The sequence below is a fragment of the Falco peregrinus genome, chromosome 1, assembly GCF_023634155.1.
Source record: "Falco peregrinus isolate bFalPer1 chromosome 1, bFalPer1.pri, whole genome shotgun sequence".
NCBI classification, from domain to species: Eukaryota; Metazoa; Chordata; class Aves; order Falconiformes; family Falconidae; genus Falco; species Falco peregrinus.
This window is the reverse complement of record NC_073721.1, coordinates 99,452,570-99,473,747: the sequence shown is the minus strand read 5'-3', so window position 1 is coordinate 99,473,747 and position 21,178 is coordinate 99,452,570. Positions and strand designations below refer to the sequence as shown.

The 21,178-nt window shown below is 48.3% G+C and overlaps 1 long non-coding RNA gene across 1 annotated transcript; it reads right to left on the bottom strand.

Moving 5' to 3' along the window:
• Window positions 1–4,674: 4,674 nt before the first annotated feature.
• LOC101924012 (uncharacterized) lies at window positions 4,675–17,108 on the bottom strand. Its single transcript, XR_008748438.1, has 4 exons — window positions 16,998–17,108; window positions 15,603–15,725; window positions 9,884–10,000; window positions 4,675–9,795 (listed from the first exon to the last, which is right to left on the bottom strand). It is a non-coding gene; the product is annotated as an uncharacterized LOC101924012 (long non-coding RNA).
• Between the last annotated feature and the right edge of the window lie 4,070 nt (window positions 17,109–21,178).

Genomic DNA, 21,178 nt, shown 5'->3' with positions numbered 1-21,178 from the left:
GTTTGTCCCCAAAGGAAACAGTTTCTGCTTTTCAGCCTTCCTCAATTACGCTGGTACAACACATTCCTCAAGGTGACAGGTGCTCTGGGTTTAACGTAACCCAACTAAAGTCTGCAGGTAGATGTAGCCCTCCAGTGGTAAAAATAAAGACACACAGCTATGCATTTTTTCCTGTGTGTGCATAGTTGACAAAATTATTGAAATGGGCAATGATTGCTGCTGCTTCTCTCTCTTGATGGCATTTGGCGGTGCCAATGCACAGAAGACATAAAACCCATCCCCAGCTCCAAGTGGGTCCATGGGCTCCGTCTCACGAGGACCGTGGCTCAGGGGCTGAGGACAGGCACGAGTAAGCAAAAAGCTGAGCCACGTGAAGCTTTCAGAGGAGCAAGGCTTCTCTGCAGCCACATCTGCCCTGGCACAGTGTCCTTCTCTTCAAACCACATGTGGGATGTGCCGTAGCCTGGCAATCAGGGCACACTCCCATCCTAATTCTGGCCCAATCCTGCCTGCCATACAGGCAATGCCCAAACCACCAGGCACAGGTCAGACACTGCCTTTGGGCTACTTCATGCTCAGTCCAGACCCCTAGACAACTTTTCTAGTTTTTTCACTGCCATTTCACCACAATCGCAGTCAGCCTCCCATCACCTCTGCATTGAAACGAGCCAATATCAACGTTCAGACAACAGACCCAGGAGATCTTGGTCATCCAGGGGCATTTCCCTCACTGTGTGTACTAACTCTTACCTGCTGCTACTTCAGGTCCTTCAAGAAGGGAAAGGGGGGTGTGGGGGCAGGACACAAGCCCAGGAAAGACAACTTCATACCTTGTGGCTCTGGCCCCGCTGTTTCACTTGACATGAGCACCTGGGCAGAGCCTGGGTCACACTCCCATCCACCCTCTTGCCACCAGGACAAGAAGCGGTTCTCTTGTGAGCAAGTCAGAGCAGCTCCTTGCATTTTGTTCTACTCACATCAGACCTCTGCAGAGCTCAGCAACAAGCACATACCATACTGCTCCTTAAGAGAGCAGAGAAGAAAGTTTACACCAAACTAGCAAGATTTCATAGAATCACAGAATCATTTAGGTTGGAAAAGATCTCTGAGATGATCAAGTCCAACCACTAACCCAGGACTGCTAAGTCCATCACTAAACCATGTCCCTAAGTACCACATATACGTGTTTTGGACACTGTCTGGGTCCAAATGTTAAGGAAAAACTCAAAAATAGGTACAGAGGGAGTCTTGGCTTGGGGCTGCCTGGTCGTGGGAAACGGGGTCCTTCAGCCCCAACGCAGCCAGCACCCATCACTGCACCCACACCTGAGCTCACGTCCACAGCTCTCCCAGACTAGTTTTACACATAGCTTTATTACGGCAATTTTCCAGCGATTCTTCAATATAGCAGTGCCATCTTCAGGTAAAAAGCCTGCCCTGCCTCTGCTGGGCATAGGGAACTGCCAGGGAGCGAGGACCAGGCGTGCTGCAGGGCAGAATAGTCCCCAGGGGTATCAGCATTCGGCTTACTGCTGCCCCGTGTTAGCTCCAGCTTGCCCCCACTTCCCAGGTGATCCCCAGCCCTGAGAATTGCAACTGCCAGATCCATCCGAGCTTTTTCAGCCTTGTGACAAGGCTCCCTCCCAGCTCTCACAGCATTGATTTGTCATCCAAAGTGCAACCAGAGCAGGCACCAGCCCATCAGCACCTCCTAGATACTGGTCCATTGGCACCAGTCACTACTTCATTCAGTCCCATGTCCCAAGACACAAATTACCCGGTAAAACAATTACATGTGAAGAGTACCTGCTTGATAGCAAGTGTAAGGCTCCGGGGAGCTGAAACCTTCCACATCTTCCAGCCCAGATTTTCTCCTGATTCAGGTACTCCCACAAAAAAGCCTTCCCATTCTGCAGCCCACATGTCTAAGCAGCAACCAGAGATGGGCTCCAGCTCTCATCCATCACAGGCAGGTCTTCACTTCAGCTATCTGCATATGGACCTTTGCCCCCAAAGGGTACAGAGATGCCACTGGCCTTAAACACAACATTTTGCAGAAAAATCACTCTTTACACTGATGCTGTAAGGAAGGGGCCCATCTCATTGGGTTCACCAGCATGATTCTGTGATGTAAAGGCTGCAGATGGGCAGGGCCATCACCCTCTAGACCTGACCTGGCCATGCGGGGCTTGGATTGATACGTGCTGCCACAATACAGGACATTTAAGTCTTTATGCCACTGTCACAGTGGGCACATTTGTACAGTCCCACCCTTACTTACCAAATTCCGAGGTTTCCCTGGGTGACACCACCTCAAGGTGCAAACCCTGTCTGCACTGCAGAGCTTTGGGAGAGACGCTGTCTGCCTGGGGCACAGCACAACCAGCCTTTGGGACTGCTCCCTGGGTGTGGAACCAGACACCAGCTGTGTATGGGGATATGCTGGAAAATTCCTGTGGCTCCTCCCAGCATCCCAGCAAGGGCTGTGGGCTCACTGGATGCCTGGACTGTGCTGCAAGCCCTGGGCATTCCTCTTGGAAGGCACCATAGGGGATGGCGTAGAGGGATGGCCCCAGCACAGCTGAAGTGCCTGCGTGGTCCTGAGCCTCAGAGGATAATGTGGGAGAGCAATATTTGCGCTCCACTACGAACAGGAGATTCTGGTACCTTACAGGGAGAAAGACCTTTACCTTCCCAACCATCCTTCCTCTTCTCCGACAGCAGATGTTACACACAACCCTTCTTGCTGCAAATTGACAACAATTTCCACTAAGCAGTTTGTTTCAGGAAAAGCCACCTTCCACTGGTAAAAGCTACAATTTGGCACCATTCAGCCCAGCTGGGGATAATTTACCAGCAGTGGCACATCAGCTTGCAGGCAGCAAGGCAGCGTAGACTGTCCTGCTGTGCTATGAAAGCTGGGAGGTTGCAACACTCTGCAGTTCAGCCAGGAGCTCAAAGCATCACCTAGTTTGGCAAACAGCTCTGCTTAGCTTAGGGCCTGAATTAATTAAGCCCTGAAATGCACGGAGTGTGGGATGCAATGGTGAATTACAGCTTTCAGCTGGATTCCCTGGGTCCTTCCTGCACCAGCTGCTCCACGAGTCTGGGCTGGCAGTGCCGAGGTAGGGCAGCCCAGCAGCTGCTTTGATTCAAGCTGACTGCAAATGGCCATAAACAGCAAAAAAGGAAATTCAGCTGAGAGCAAAGCAAGCCCAGGGTGGTCTGGCCACAGTGCTTTTACCCCCTCCTTCCTCAGCAGAGGGATTGGCACAGGGGACCTCACCTCCAGTCTGCAGCAGAATTTGCATTGTGGCAGGATGATTCCCATGGCTTTGAAAATATCCATAGTGGGAAAGTATTTACATGGGTTGGACAACATAGTGCGGCTGTGCTGGGACGTGGGAAGCTGCTACGCTGCCTTTTATTTCCACACTAAAGCAGTTGTCTCTACAATTGGACCAAGGCCAAGGCTCAGCATCTCCTACCAGTGTGACGTATCCTCAGAGGTAGCAGCTCCCACACAGGATCCAGGAGGAATTTTGGCCATCTGAATACATCTTTCTGTGCCAGGGATATGGCACCCCAGAGACCCTTGGTCATTCACACATAATGTAGGGAGAAAACAGGCCAGACCTGCAAACATGCAGCCTACCTCTTTTAAGAAGCTCATTCTTCAGGTCACGCACGTACCCATACCAAGGTCAAGGTATTGCTTTTTGGTTAAAACAGGGGTGGTCCAGAGACAAGTAAAGGGCTGTGTCTGATAAAGAACATCTCAAGATTTGGGTGGTGGCTGTTTAATCCTGGCAACACCACATTCAGATGAGGTATGGAAGGGACTGGGGATAGGCAGTTTCAGAGCTGGCCGCAGGTTGACAACGTGCAGCTCTTCTCTCCCAATGCAACACCATTCAAGGAGGTGACTGATTTACTGCTGTGCCTACAGCAGCTGGGTGCAATGCTCGGTCTTTAAAAACCCTGGGCCCGCAGCACCCCCATGGTACCCCAGCCCTGGCTGGAGGAGGGTGCTGAGGCACCTGGCCCTGGAAGATGTTCCCCTGTGGCTGCTTCAAAAGGCTCCTGCCTGCAGGCGGGAGTTCATCCTTTTGCAGATAATTCCCCTTTCAATAGCCCATAAACATTTTCAGGGTTTCATTTCAGCTTCTTCAGGGAAAAGAATCCTAAGGAAAAGCCCTGAGGATGAGGGAGAGGGTGATCTCTCCGTTATAATTAGGATTTTTAGTAAAAATTCCTATTTTCCTGAATTGCTCCAATAGCTACCTTTTTTTACCTGTGACACTTCTGCAGTATCTGGAAGGAGTCCTGCAGACCATAATTAGAAAAATGGTTCCTCGCAGATTTTTAAATAAATTAAATGAACAAGGAAAAGGAGAAGGGTCTTGCAAGCCCGTAGACAAGTTGGGATGCAAACGATGGGATCAGGGCAGGACACGTGAATGCCAGGGTTTGCACGGCATCAGGGGAGTTGCCCCAGCTGTACACATCAGCTATGTGAGATGGGTCCAGGTTCAACCCCAGGATCCAGGTCCCTCAAATAATTTGTGTTTTATACATTTTTCAGGGGATTGATGGTATTAGAAACCTTTCTTCAGTAACATTATGTGTTAGCTTGCAAACCAAACTGCATGTATTCAATGATGGTCCACCTGGTTCAATAGAAATAGATCTTTATTAATAACATGCACATCATACATATATTTAAAATACATATACATTTTTTTACTATTCACTTTAGAAAACAATTTCATAAAAACCTTTAATCAGGTCCCAAGTAATTTTAAACATTAAAAAGCCGTTTTTTTATTATAGAACCAGTAGGTATTACTCCAATTAAGTGGTGTATAATCACCATGTATTTAACATAATGCAGGCTCATGCATTTCAACAGAAATAGGTGTTCCCTTTTCTGCTTTATTAATCATGTCAAATATATGATGATATACTTGACAACACCTGCCACAGTTGTCATATGCAATTGTGATTCCCTGCTGAGAGCGCGCTGTACAGATGGCATTTAAAAGCTGGAGACAACTTTTTTACAACTTTCTGAGTTCCCGTGAGGGGTGCCTGGCATTGCAGGTAACCCAGAACCCAGCTACGACAGAAACCAGAAAAACCGAATTTCATGAACGGCGAAGAGGAAAGCAATCTAAAAAAGAAGAGAAAGGGGAATTGCCGTATCCCCTCTGTGTTCATGGGAAACTGAGGTCAGGATGGTGTTTCCCAAGGTCCTGCCGAGTACTGAACCAGATCTGTATAGAGTGCACAGAGTTACCAGCTATAGACAGTTTGCGGATTTACAGAACATATACAAAGGCTCGTATGAGGATGGGACTTTAAGGCACGATAGTCCATATACTCAACACATTCATTGAAAACAAAAGTTCCATTTACAGTGCAATATAAATGTATTCAAGAACTCAAGCGGCAGCTCAATAATCACTTTCACCGATAATTAGGCAACGGAGGAGTACGTACATCTGTGGTGCGCAGCAGCCCCAGCCCTGCACGCACTCGTACACATGCTGAGCATCAAGTACACAAGGAGCCTCTCTGGCTTCAGTGAGAGGGTCTGTGCAAAGAAACTCAGCAGAGAACCGAAGCGTTTGCAGGATCAGGGCCCTACAGCGTCGGGGTGCCTGCACCAGGTCACACGGGCAGCGATGCTGCCCTGTGGAGCCGGGCTGCCTCCCAGCGTGTGCACCCCCCTGCCACAGCTCCACCAGCTCCAGGAGACCCCACACCCCTGCCCCCTGCCATGCCTCCCACGGAGCCACCGCCGCCCCTCCTGCAGCTGGGATCAGGCCCAGCATTTACAGCCAGCGAGGGAAAAGCGGCACAGAGAAAATGTAACTCACTGAAACACTAATTACAGTCAAGTGTGCTGCTATTCCCAGACGAAAATGAATTGTCCTAAGCCAGCCATTTTCAAAATGATCAGCTATCGTTACCAAGTCTGTCCTTTGTCACCTAGCTCGTCTATATTCTCCTCTGATGAATCTACTATCTCCAAGGCAACTGAGTCAAAGGGAAGGAAGGACTTGCTTTACATCCAGTGCAAACATAGCCCATACGTGGGAGTTCCTAATGCAGTCGTAATAGAATATATATATATATCTCACTGAAAAAGTTGACCACCTACAGACAGATTCACACATCAGAAGCCAGAAGAGCTGAATTGTAGCTACAAACCCAAAGAAGAAAAATCAGTGTATGTAGCTGCGTTAAAAGGCTGGTACCCAGTAACTTGGTAACCAAATGTTAAAATCAGTATATAATTCAAAAAGTGTCAAATTAAATATTTCAGGAGTAACTTGCAATGTTATTGCACCTTTGTACTTCTCAATCACCCCATAAATTGTGGTTTCTAAGCACTAAAGTAGAATATTTCAGACCCACATTTCAACAGCACAAATCGCTGTGCAAAGCGGAAGGCAGTAAAAACTTGAGTAGACTTTAAATATTTAGAATGCGGACCTTTGATTCAATTTCATATCAAAAAGTCAGCCATAAAAAAGCAATGTGTTTTCTAGAAAGAAATTGTCCATTTTAACAGCCCTAGAGTAAGTAAAAGTAAAAAAATCAGCCAATGTTGCTCAAGAAAACAACACATGAGAAAAACATGAGTAAAATATCTTCCTCTTTCAGGAGTTTTGTTATCTGATTCAGATTTTTGTCTGTTATACCCACTCAGTTATCGCAACACCTTATCAGAGAAGCTTGCAATGGGTAAGAAAGTATCTGCCTTTTCTAGCAGGCAGAGAAGTTATTCTTCAAAGTTGAATCTGACAGGGACAACGGGGTTTTTTCAGGTGATGTTAAAGGCTTTAATCCTACTGAGATTTTTTACTCTATTGAAACATTATTAATTTTATGTAAAAAGTTTTGTTTATCCAGGCAAGAACCACCCTATGAATATATAAAGTAGATCAGTGAAAGGAAAAAAAAAGCATTTTAGCATTTTGTGTAGCTGCTAAACGATATGATTCAGGCAAAAATGGACACAAATTAAAAATATGCGTAAATCAGATCAGAGTGGAAAATTAGATCATTTGAAAAATCAGAAGACAGGAATACTTTTCCTTTACCACTTAGCAGCCTTCTAATGTCCCTACCCCAGCCCCTAAGTCTGCACGGGGCACACAAAGTGCCGGCAGAGGCCGGAGAGCTCTTTGGGGGACAACGGCACGGCTCACAGGAGCCGTCACAGCAGCAGCCCACACGGGCGATGGGTTTCGCTGCTGGCTTTTGCTGGTGATATTAGGGCTGTTCCACACACTGATAACTAGCCTGGCCTTTCTCAGCTGGCCCCTGTTGAGATGGGCAGCGCCACTTTTAGCTGGAGATCTCGCAAACTATCCCCAGTGTGGGCTTAATTGTTCACGGCGTTTGGGGCTGGGGCAAGCTGGGGCAGCAGGAGCACAACCACACATAGCCAGGCAGCTCTGACACCACATTACGCTGACCAAGGGTTTAAAGACACCCTTTTGTAAGAGACAAGTAAATATGCCTTGTCTCAAAATAAAAACAAAAACCTGAACACATGCATCTTGACTAACAGCACCTCCCAAACAGCACTGCCCTGTTTTTCCAGCCTTCCCACAATATCTGTGCTGTTTATGTTCTCCAGTTTGCAGGTTATCTTTGTTTTGAATTAGACTGTTGCTTTTTTTTTTTTTCCCCCATTTAAAAAAATATCTGGATTTCTTTGTTTCCTTCTGTCTCCTAATCCTGTACTGGCTTCTAACTACTGACTCCAGAGTCAACTTTGCTCTTCACACCTCCTGCCTTTGCCTTTCTGTCTTTTCTCCTGCACTAACAACGTGCCTGAGAGCTGCAATGATATGTACGACACACACAACTAGGATGCTCTAAGCAGGGTTACAGGAGGGATCCTACGTGAAGCACGTCCTGGCAAGCAATGGTATTTGTTCGTATAATGCTTCAGAAATAGCATCAGCCACATGTGCATGAGCAAAGCCTTTCAAAATAAAAAATTAGGCCTTTGGATATATATCTGCCTACAGCTGAGTGTGCGCTATTATTTATTTTGCTTTAAAGCTTTAAAGTGGTGATAGCCAGCAAGGCAAAGCCAATTTCTTCACTGTTAAGCCAACAGACCTGTAGGACTTCAACAGGCTTTGGATCATCTTGTATATTTGTTCAGCAGTTCTGGGATGCAAGTCACCTGCAGGTGAACTGCAGGTGTATCGGTAACAGCTAGTTTACAGGCTCGTTAGTCACATTTCCCCAGGTTATAGTGCAATCTTTGCTTTTGACCCCATTGCTGGAGCATCATCTTTTCCCTTATATTACTCTTTGGTATTTTCATGACATAGCTTTGGCAGCTATAAAACTTTCCACCTGTAGTCATCGATTTGCTGAACATCTCTCATGTCATAGCTTGTGAAATATATATTTACATATTCTAAGGTTAATTCCCAGATTGAAATTAGGTATTTCACTTAACCTGAAACACTATTACTAATGCTGAGCAGTTTCATCAGGAGAACCTCTGAGGTTTTACTAGCATCTGTCAGATACATTCATTCTCTATCTATGAGAGCTATCATTGTTTTTCTGTCTTTTATATTCCACATAAAAAGAAATTACTGTCTATTCCCTAGCACCAACGTGAACCTCTGGCCAAACAGCAAATTAGCATGCAAAGAAGTATCAGGGAAACAGCTAGGGAAAGAATCAAATGAAGTTAAGGAAACACTGATGACAGGCTGAAGAAACAATCTTTCTTGTGACTCATTCTGGATTGTATTAAAATAGCAAAGTAGATACCAGCTAAGAGATAATATAAGTAAAAGGTGAATGCAATTATTTAAAAAAAAAAAAAACAAACCCTTGCAAATCTCAGTATAGAGTGTCTTGTAAGTAGCAAGCAAGTTAAGTCTCTGAAAATCCTAAGCAAAAGGCTGTTTCCTTTGGCACTGGCTCCTCCATGGTCAAAGCATTTCTCAAAGAAACTTTCTACCTATACCTTTACAGTAAATAACTTGCATTTTACTACTCACTTTCAGACTACTCCACCGCTTTGGGGGCTCCCCTTCCACCGGGGATGGCCTAATTGAACTGCAAAGTGATTTTGAATGTCTATCTACACACAGATAATTTAAATGCAGCTTTGTTTCTATCAAACGCATTGCACACAGTCTCTGCAGATAAGGACCTCCGTATTGCACCAGCTCTGTGTGTACGTCAAGGTACTTCATAACCGGGGGGTTAACAGCGGGGACTGCAGAACATCAGTCAAAGTACCTTCCACTTAGCTCTGAACACATCCGCCTTTGATCACAGGTACATCTGCAATTAGTGCCTCATCTTAACATCTCAATAAGCAGTTCAAGCATTCAGAAACAAACATCAGTGGGTCTAACAGCTACTTTAATTCATTTTATAAATAAGCAATTGAGAATTTTGCTCCAAGTGGCTGCTCGTGTAGCCCATTCCGTAAACGGCGTTCTCTGCAGAGTAAGGCACGATGCGATACGAATGCAGCTCTTCATAATAGAGCGACTGGGAACAGCACTCCTGCACCATAAACTTCAGCCGTTTTCGTGCGTCAGAGTAAGCAGTCCTATAACACGGAGCCTCCTTAAAGTATTCATAGCTCTCCCTCTCTGTCTCTAGGTGAATCTTCCTCAACAGATTGTTAATTAATACAGACCTACGGAGATAGGCTTCAGGGTCATCCAGGAATCGGAGTTTCTGGAGAGAAAGTTTTAGAATACAAGTCCGGTCCTCGGGTAGTATCAGGTGCTGGGGAGTAAAGAGCAAGTAAATGGGTCTTTAGCACGGTGGAATGAAACCAGGGGAGGATGGGGTCTGGAATGAGAGAGCTACTCACTTTTGGACAATACTCATGGTAATCTTGATGTAAATGTTCTTCTTCTGCATATTTTCTCTTAAAGTAGGCTACTTTCGACGTCGTTAATGTCTTTGGTAGGCCCCGATCAGATCAGCTCTGCACAAAAGAAGAAGAAAAAATGGCTCAGTGGCTTGTGGTGCCGCAGTGGCTGTAACGTCACGGTCCAGGGTGCGGGGGGAAGGAGGGGTGCAGCGGTGGGACAGCTGGGGTGACACCCAGCCTCGACCTGCAGCCCTCATCCCACTGGCAAATTTACAAAGAGGCTGGCAGATACAAAGGCATTCTTGAGCTGCCACCGTGAGGCTTGCCAGCCCACCAAGCCCCGCTGCGGAGTGCCAGCCACAACACGGGGCACACTGGCGCTGCCAGCAGGACCCCCAGTGCCAGCCCCGCGGGGTACCCCGGCAGCACAGCCAGCAGAGCGGGGCGAGCAGCCCCAGCCGGGGAGGTACCCATGCACCGCGGGAGGGACAGGGATGGGGCCACCAGGCCTCAGAACAGGGGTCCCTGCCCCACACTTGGTGGGGGTGGGACAAGGGATGGGGTTTAATTTCCACACAGGGCTCTGTGGCCTCCCTGGCAAGCCAATGCGGAGCGTATTCACTAGGTGGTAGTATCGTCCCAGAGAAGCAGGAGAACCCCGGCTCGGTGGGAGGGGGATGCAGCTGGCTCGTTCTCTGGGTTGCTTCATTTTTTTAGGGCACAGAGGATGGAGGATCAGCCTTTGGACTGAGAGGAGGGACCTCATCCTGTGACAGGAGCCCGGCGGAGGGCTGCCCCCCCGAGCAGAGCTCCCCCACAGCCCCAGCCGGACCTGGCTGGCTGCTCCAGGCTGGCTCATCTCCATGGAAAGGTGACGTGGTGCTAATTCAGCATCTTAATGAGATCCACAACTTCAGTGGTGTTCAGTCTGGTGAACACTGGGTCCCTGTGAAAGCCAGCACTGGGATTTGCTTTTCTATACACCAGACAACACCAGGAGGCGTCTGCATTTGCGAGTAGCATCATCACCTCCCAAACCCTCTCTTTTGTAAGAAATGTCTGGGTTTTGCTTTTAAATGCACTATATCAAAAAAAAAAAAAACAAAACCAAAAAAAAACCCCCAAAAAAAACCCAAACACCAACTTACTATCTTACTATGCTGGCATTTAAAGGCAGCTCAGGGGAAGAAAGTGTACAGAGCCATTTTTCAGAATAACCCAAAGTGAGGTCCTATGGGATAGGTTCTCTTCCCCAAATCAAGACCTCCTTACGGGGGTATTGAAAACTTGGGTTTTCTGAGGAAAAAAGGGGCTTGGTTCTGGACTGCTGCTTTGCCACAGTAGAAAAGCCCCAAGGTATTGCACAGCGCAAACACAGGTGTCACGTCACTGGAAGGATCCTGCTGTGCGGCACGGGGGGCTCTTTGAGCCGTAGGTGCAGGTGGGAGTGAAAAGATACCCACACAGCTATTTCAGGGACTGGTGGCATCTCTCCTTCACTGTCATGAAGGAGTAATGAGCTCTCCCTTCCTTCCTCTACATCAAAAACCCACAAGAAGGGGCTGAAGAAGAAATCCCTTCACTTGTGTTTTCTCCCTGAATTTCAAATCTGTGGGTATAGAGATTTCCCATAAAGGATGTTACAAATCTGGGCAGAAAACTCTTGACTGGTGGATTAACACCTCACTTGGAACCAAGACCCCCAGCCTTGCTCTGGGATCCAGTGCGACACGGTCTGCACAGAACAGCAGCATCTCCCCAGGAGAGGGACCATCCCTTTTGCTGTGGAACAACGCTACATTTTAGTCAACCTGGACCACTGCACACACCAGAGATGCTCCCTGCACTTACCTCAGCTCTCAAGGGCAAGAGTACAGCGGCAGCTTCGCTGCTTTGCTAGCACAGAGCTGCTGCAACCACTGGTTTAAATTCATAGGCAGCAACCTTTGCCACTTGCAGGTTTTACTCTAGTGGTTTAATTACACCGGAGCCCGGACAACCTGGACATTTAATTGCTCTGATATTAGGTTATTCTAGGTGAAAAGCCCACTGCTGTGTTATCTGAGCACAATCACAAGTGTATTTATACTCCCAGCACCGTGGGACGGGAAAACGTTACAGTTTTCCTCGCACTACTCTGAGGAAGGCAAAGGTACAGAAAGATGAAGAGACATTCCTGCGGCCACCCAGGCTGTCAGGGCTGGGAAAGGAGACAAACCCAGCGTACAGGTTGATGAGCTAACCATGGGCCCATCCTTCCCCTTCAAACGAAGCCTCTAAATGCTAAAACTTGCTCCCTAGTGGTTTCCAGGCTGGAAGCACAGACCTAGCACTGCCCATGTGCAGCACAAGCAGAAAATCAGCCCGAGTGCGGGGGCAAGACAGACAACCACAGCGTGCAGAGCGTGCCAGCTCAGTCCTTCAGCTCTGCCAGCTCCATGCAAACCTCTCTCTTTGCTGCTCCTGGCCGCAGGAATTCCTCACCCTACTCCAGCAATGGAAGGTGACTGTGGGACATTCATTGTCCTCTGAGCACGGGTGGTCCTGGAGACACCAGCAAAGAGCAGGGAGCCAGGACAAGGCAAAGAGCCACTGCAGCACCAGCCCCCCGACCCTGAGGAGGAGGAAGGGCTGTGGTTTAGCACATGCCGTGGGCTGGGGGCTGATGCTGGCTGGCAGAATCAAGCAGAAAGAATTGTGTTTTGCAGAGGGACACACATGACCATCCTGGCAGTGGATTCATCGAGCATCCAACTGGCACCCCCTTTCTGGGGTTATGTTCAACACCAGCCTGGGATATACCCCTTGGGTGTAAAGTTGTTGGCTGTATTTAAATGCCTAAAGTCCTTACACCAGACAAAGCAGCAAACTTGTAACAACCCCCCGCCAACCTGATTTAATTGCAAGAAAGGGAAACAACGAGCAGATGAACACCAAAAGCACCTCTGGGGTGTAAGGTTGGTTTTAAACATGTTCCCACTTGTAAGTGAAAGGCTACACTCTAAGAGCAAAGTAGCCACAAGCTGTGCGACACCATGCCAGCTGTTAGCAAATTCCAGCAATTCCGAATCTGCAGGGCTCGGGGCACCCAGCAGCTCCCACGGGTTGTCATGGGTGGTTCAACTTCTACCTTCTCTCTCTGGGAGGGAAGGGGTGCTGCCTGCACACCTGCAGCAACAGGGTGAGAAAGCAAATTAAAGGCAAACCCCATCACAGTGCTGCTCCATAAAAGCTCAAGGTCTGCTCTCATGCTCGGTGTAGCTGCCATCCCACCACCACCCCTCTCATTGACACCGTCATCTTTTTGTGGCTGCTGCTGCTGCTGTCCACACACCGGTCTGCAGGTGCAGAGGAAAGAAAGCATGACCTGTGCCCTCGCACTGCACCCCTGACAGCAGCTAAAGCCTACAAAGGGTACCTCTCCCTGCAGGAAGCCTGCAAGGACCAAGCCTTTCCCCAACGCTTCTCTTGAAAGTCAGAGCAGACTGGCTCTGTGCGTGCCTACGAGCTGCTTGGCTGAGGCTGCAGGCATCCAAGGCTGTAGTAATGCCGCAGTGAATCAGACCCTTAGTGTTTTGTTTAAATATAAACATATTGAATCAGTGCTTTTTGTGTAGAAGGCTATTCTCGCGAGCCAAGTGTTTTGACAGTTACAGCAAGGTGGTATGAGTCACTGCCTCTGCCTCAGTCAAGCTCAGAGACAGATACATCTTAATCACATTACATTTTTTTTTCAGCGCTACACCACAAGTCAAGGCACAGGGCCAAATTTCCCCATAGGGACTAACCAGCGTAGTGCTGAGTCCTGAGCGTGAGGTTTGTCCTTCCAGCCTGGATGAACCTCAGAAAAGCGCATTCAGCATCCCACCAGCGTTCAGCTGCAAGCCCTCTGTGAGTCACCAAAGGCTCGGTAAAATTTGCAACAGCGAGTAGCACTGCCAGAGCTCAGGAGCCACAGGGCAGGCGCTGCCTGCTCACGCTGGCCAGTGTTTACACCCCACCGGTACATGCCTGCTCTGAATGCACGGCACATCGGAGCACCGCGGCTGTAGCTGCCATTAACGCTAATGGAAGTTTGAAACATAAATCTCACACGCAGCCATGAGGGAATAGATGCCTCTGTCTCAAGCCTGGATCTCTCAAACACAGCTTTGCAAGGGCTTTAATTGTACTTTCAAAGGAGCAAAATGTGCCTGTTCCTATTTATTTCTCCAGGAATAATTACAGTGCTCTATGGCGTCGTACCTACAGAGTTATTAGGCATGTTTGGACAGAGGGTTATCTTATCTAAATTGGATTGGAAATAGATTTATAACATGGCAACTTCACAGTTGAAATGCAAATTACAAGAAATTATCTTCATCTGGCTCCTGTACTCACACATCACCCCAGCGACAGGAGCCCCTCTTTGGCATGAATTAGTGCTGGGTGATTTCCACAGGGCTGCAAGCTAGCCCAGGCAGGAGGCAAGATGGGGTTTAACAAGTGATTGAACAGCCAGGAAAAACAGACACAGACCTTGTGCTTTTCAATCTCAGGCAACAGAGAGGGATCTGCAAGCCCTGCATCTGAACAGCAGCTCTGCCCCAGAGCTTGCACTTGAGACCTTGGGAGTGTTCCCACACCTGCCTGTGCCTCCACCTCTCCTACCTTTCCTTGGGAAGAAAATTCATCCCTGCCTGCTCGGTGCTGCAGTGAAAGGGGTTGTACGAGCCAGTACTATTGGCTTGTTGATGCAGACGTCTGCAGGGGGTAAGCAAAGAGACTCGCTGGCCGAGCAGACCTGCCGACGATGCTGCGCGCCGAAGGTGGTGACTCAAATGTGCCCGTGCCCTGCAGTTCCCTATCACAGAGTAAGGGAGGATAATCAATATGCAAGCGAAAGCTGGCTGAGACAGAAACCATCTCTGAGCATCTCTTGCATGCACAAATAGAAAACCTGAGGCTTCTGAGCACACAGAAATTGACATTTATTATCAGCAGGAGACATGACTTTGGCATGGCAGGACGTATCATCATGTTCTTGTGACTGCTGTCAAACTGCAGTGATAAATTCCACCACCCCCTCTAACCTTAGCAGCACTTGCAATTAGGGGGTGCTCAGCTGAAACCTTCCTCTGATTACATATGCTATACAGCTGCATTTCCCTTCTTCCGCAGCAGAAAAAGCAGCTGGTCCCACTGTGAGATTCCCAGTTGATAATGTAAAGCTACCAGACCACAGGCACATGAACATGTGGATCGAAAACACATGCCAGCCCCAGGATTTCACACAGGCTGCCAATTGATTGCAGTCCTTCCAGAATATCAAGTCTTGTTCCTTGCTCAGGCAGAGAAAGCCCCCTTTAATTGACCTGCAAAAAGGTGGGGACCCACAGACGTGCTGTTGTCTGCTGGCTGGAGCTGCTGGCTTTTCACTTTAAAACTGCTTTTCTTTTAGTTTTCTAACTGCTTTGTAGACCTCCCTAACTGCAGATTCTCCCCGAGCACACGTGTGTGCAAGGCACGAGCATCTGAATAGCTCTCATGAGTGCATGAAGACACGAGACTTAATGACTGACTGACTATTCCTGTCTGGCTCCTTGTAGTCCCACTGCTCTTATCAGTAGAATAAAATCACGTTCGCAGCTTCACCCCCTTTCAACACTAATCCAAGTGATTTCCCTCACTCTGAAGGCAAACCCGACCAGCTGAAGCCTGCAAACTTCTTAGTTACCTGAGGATGCGGAGTCAATCTGCAAAGGGTCTGTCTGGGATAATCTCAGCGGTTCGGGTAAGATTTCCTCCTTGCACGGGCTCAGCGAGCATTTCTGGCAGCACAGCACTGTTGAACAGTTACCTGCCGTGGCGGACCAAGGAGAAACACACATAGTTCAGGTGGCAAAGTCAGGACATACACGGCAAGTAGCTGGACCGCAAGAGAAGAAAGTGCTATTTCAGCAGCCCCACGGGGCTTAATAACAGGAAAAATAAAGAGTTCTGATGTCACATCCAATTCTCTAACTTTGACCTTGCTTCCTGGACTCCCTTTCAAGCATCAGGAAAGTAAAAGAAAACATTAAGAAAAACCATTTCAGTCTCTCAGTGGCATAGCTCTAATCCTGTTGGAGAAAATGCTGCAAAAATGTAGCTTGCTCCTCTAAATATCTGGAAGTTTCCTAAGCTAGAACATAACTGCCCTGAACAGCACCTCTTAAAAAGACACATTATTTTCTCCATTAATTCTTGTCAGCCTCAGAGGAAAGCTATTAAAACCACACCATTATTTTGAGTAGTAGCATTAATTTCCTATCATCCACACACACACCCCCACACACACTGCCTGCAGAGTAATACAGGTCTGGGGAAAGGCAGATTACCATTTATATTAAACAGCATTATTGCAGCATGCATATTTCGGTGTTTGCCTTCCATAGGGTACAGTTTCTAGGCTGCAAGTAGATGCAGCAGCAGCCAGCTGATGCCTTGCTTTCTGGAGGGAGTATCTGGCACACCGTAGTAAGAATATTTCCCACTCGGGGGAGAAAAACAATCACAGATATGCATGCGTATACCCAGTCTACACTTCTACACGTGTGTGCAGAGACACTCACACTATTTTTTTTTTTTTTGTACAAGAATGAAAATAAACAGGTCTAAATCCTGCAAGAGAGAAAGAAAGAGAGCATGTATGTGTGCGTATTCCCGTCTCGCAGCTATAAGACAACTATATTTAGATAGTTGTCTCATCCCAGAGGATGATACTTCATTGACAGGCAACGAAAGAGTAGCTTCGGTTACTTTTCAGAGTTCAGCTTTGACCGTAAAAAGATGTCTCTGATTAAAACGACCTTTTGTAGAGCATGCTGGAGCCCGGCAGAGCAGCAGGCACCCCTGCCCACAGCCCCCAGCGCCGCAGGACGAGCGGTGAGCCTCCCGCTCAGCTCTTTGCCCTCTCCCGCGATGCAGCAAAGCCAACAGCTCACAAACACAAGCAAAACTTACTCTACGCCAACAGCCACCTGCCAAAGCCGTTGGGGCAGATCCCACCAGCCAAGCCCCACGCCAGCTCGCTGCCACCGACGACCCCCCGGCTCGCTGTCCGCTGCCACCAGCAGCTCAGGGCACTCACCCCGCCAGCCCCCGCTCCGGAGGGAGGGCTGCTCCCCGTCCTGTCCTCGCTGCCGGAGCCGCCGGCTGCTCCTGGAGGAGGTGGTGGCGGTGGAGGCGGTGGTGGCGGCGGTGGTGGCAGCTCCTGCGGGTCCCTGCAGCCACTGAGGAGCGCATCACCTCCCGGCCGCAGCCCGCGGAGGTGGGTGCCCAGATGTTCCCGGCGCGGATTGGTCCAGCGGGAGCAGATGTTGCCCGGTTGCTAGGAGCGTTGCTAGGAGCGTTGCTGGGAGACGGTGACGCTCTCTCCATCACTGGCGCGACTCGAGGACGCGGGAAGGGAGGGAGGGAGGGAGGAAGGGAGGGAGGGCGGGGGAGGTCCCGCCGCCGGGATGCTCCGCGGCGGGCCGGGGTGCGCGGAAGATGGAGCAGGTGCCGCGGTCAGGGCTGGGAGGCGGTGAGGGGCTGCCTGGGGCGCCGTAGCAGGGGATGGGGATGGGAAACACCAGGACTGGGGCGGGGGGGAGCCCTGCTCCGAGCCTCGGGGCGGCGGCGCCGTGGCAGGTGGGGGTGGGATCACACCTCCCATCGGGGCAAGCCGCAGGAGTGCCGGCTGCCCGCTGCAGCACGGGGAGAGGGCGAGAGCTCTGCCCGCTTCAGGGCTGGACTGGGAGAAACATAACCCAGTGCCTGGAAAGGCTGGAGGGAGTGGTGAGTCCAGTTTGGGACTGCTGGCAGTGACAGCTGAGAGCCAAGCTCTTCTGCCCTCCCTCCAGGTCACAGTCTTCTTCCTTCCCAACTTGTGTTGCTCCCTCCTCCCTCCATGCCCACCACCACATCTGGGCACACTGTTTTCTCCCTGAGCCTTTGGGATACTCCCTCACATGCCCTGGGCCCCACCGTGGCACATACTTCCATGACCCCAAAGATGCACCACAGCATTCCCAAATCCCATGGGCAGGAATTGGGATTGCTACAGGAATAGAAGCCACACAGCAAAACAACCCAAACCTCCTCTTTTCCCAAACAAAACAGCAGGTCACTGTGGGGTGCGGCAGCTCCTGCATCCCAGACAGACAGAGAGGATTTTGCTGCTGAGCACCCCCCTTATGGCAGTAGGTGGGGTATCATACCCAGCCTACCCTCATAGCCATGGGTCCAGCCAGCAAGGCTCAGGAAAAGTGTAAAAGGAGTAAAAATCTTACCTGTGTGAGGCAGCGTGCACAAAGAGGGGAAATCCTTGTCCCAAAGATCCTAACTCTCTAGGCAGATACCGGCAGATAGAAGAGTATTTATATATATATATATATACATATATATATATCTCCAGCTATGTGTAGGGGTCTTCACTGGAAGGTGTGCCACTCACAGGCTTGGGAAAAGGGGTTGTACAAGATGAGCTTTTCTGGAAAGCCAGACTGGTGCCAATGGCTGTGCTGAAATTACTGGCACAATGCTGGCTTAGATCAGCCCCAACACCCAGCCCGGGCTTTGCTCAGCACCTTTCTCCAGGAGAAAACCTCCTTAGACAGTAAATTTTCTTCTGTGCCTCCCAGCTATGTCTATGTCCACAGAACTACCCTGGATGACACCGCTGCTCCTGAGAGTCTTATGCTCATCCCATAGCCACCCCCATGTGAGCATCATTCGCTCCAGCCTATGCTCCATCCTACTACTGGAGGTAACTCAAAGGCTCAGCCAGTGCCAAAACCAAGGCAAGGTGCTATGGGAACACACTCATCTTGGCAGCATCTGAAGCTCCTGGGCAATCCCCTCTTCTGTGATTTGAAAAGTGGGTGTCCCATACATAGACATATCTGTACATGTCACTGCTGGTAGGACACATGGAGCTCCCCTTCCTCTGGTTGCTCCAGGGTCTCTGTGAAGGTTCTGCAGAGGAGCATGCACCAGACTTAGTCCTCCTTCTTACGTGGTGGAAATGGAGGCACACTTCATTTGGCATTCACCTGATCAATATCTCATCCAAATTTTTAACAAATTGAGTTCTGGCAGGCCTGAGTCCCAGCTAACACACGTCAAAACAGCAGCTTCAAACCAGTTACTCCATTGACTTTGAGTATCTGGTTGTATTTGGTGCTCAGTATGCACTGACATGCACATGCACACACAGCTCCTCTGGTCTTTGCAGTTTGAGAAAAGATCAGTCATGGCCCTATAGGTATTTCAAGTTATCTCTGAAGCTCTGCTTCTTTTATTGAGAAGTCAAATGAACTCAAACTAATTTCAAATTTGAATTTTCTAGGACAATAGAAAGGCACTGGAATTTAATTGATTTTGATTACCTGCCTTATTATTATGCTGCCAGTAGTGATAGTTCAGGTTGGTGTAATTTTAAATTTACTGTGAGATGAATCTGACGTTTCTTTACCACTGAATAGAGGACTTGAGTGATTCTTCAGCTTTTCATGAAGATGTCATAATTAATTCAGTAATATCACTTCTGTAAGCAGAGATAGAAAAGGAAGACACAGAGGCACCTACTCTGCGTCTAAGAGCTGAATGAACGGCAGGTTTACTTACTCCAGTCTTCCTGAAATTGATTGTATTTTTTTTTTTTTAACATTCAATACAACTTCTGCTGCAAAGACAAATCTTATCCTCTCCTGTGACCACACAAGCAGGACTTACTAGCTGGTAATAATTTGCAGCCAAAAGGTCATCTAATCTTGCCCCAGATGGCTCCAAAAAACATTTCCATTCCATGGATCAGCCTGGAGCAAATTCTTCTGCAATACAAGTTTAGCTGCTTTTCTTTGTGCCCTTTCTGAGGGGGATGAGAGCACAGGGAAATAGGTCCCCTGCCAGTATAAACCAGCATTGCTATGCTGGCTGCAAGGGATCTCCATCAAGATGAGCAGCAGATGCTCGATCCCCTCCCACCCCAGCCCATCCCCTTCCTCTTGCCATGGGAGCACAAGAGATCACCTCCCCTCCTCGTCTGAAGAGCAGCTTTCCCCCTCTGCCAGTGATGCCTGGTCGGGAATCGCTGCCCAGCTGAGGTGCACCGTGTTTTAATGCAATGGAAATTAAACAGAACCGTGACCTGGGACCAAAGTCTCTATTGACAGTGATATTATTGGAAAAGATAAGACTATAAATGTGTACTGCACAAGAGAAAACCTGGACAGGCAGACAATAGATGAGTAGCTTTTTTTTATTCTTTTTTTTTTAGGCTTTTGAAAGCAAGATTGCTTAGCATAGTCAGTACTAGAATAAATATATGATTTTGAATGGTTTAGAGCAATTGGGAATATAACCCCCCAGAACATTAGCATTTACTTTAACTGCCTCACAGAATTAGAAAAAAACAGTTTCTTCATTTCAAAGCAGTTACACCTCCTCAAGCCAGCTGTTAAAGAAAAATTAATTAAATTAATGTGCCCTTTTGAATTTAAGCACCAAACATTCAAAAGATGTGTATAGAAAAGCACCAGTCCTCTCGGGCAGCATACACCTACACACGTGCTATATTTCGAAATACAGCAGGAAGAAGGTACTTTCCAAAAATGAAATGTACCTGAAAAGTTTGGCATTTGTACCTGGAACACCGAGCAGTTTCAGTTGTGAGGCGTTACATCCTGGACCATTTTTTATCCCTGGCCTGGCCCATTCAGCTGCCTTCAACAGATAAAGACCCTCATGGGCTGTCGCAGCCATTGGCTTGTCACAGCACATGGAGCTGAGCAGCTCGAGTTTCTGGACGCTGTTCATGCCTCCCAGCGGCTGGCCAGCCTCAGGGGGACCGGCTGACTTGGGAGGTGAATCCTGCCTGCATCTAAAATGTAGCCTTTGCACTTCATCCTAAAAGATCAGGTCTTTCTCTTTCCATTTTTCATGCACTAGAAATTTATGTTTCTGCTTTATCTTCCAATTCACTGTACAAAAAAAAATATTGTTGGTATTTTAAAATGAATTTTTACATTTTTACATTTTATATTTTAGAAACCTTAAAAAAACTTCAGAAGCAAGTTGGGGAAGAGCAGAACGAATAAAGCCCATTTTCCTATACTTTATATATATATACCTATATACACATTTGTGCTCTTTATCTCCTACATCCTCCCCGCCACCATTAACCAAATTCCACCACATCCCCTTGGACACCTCCAGCTCAACCAGAGACAGCAGAAGAAGCAGCACACACTCCAGCTGGTCCGGAGCTGCACGCCATCGTGATGGACC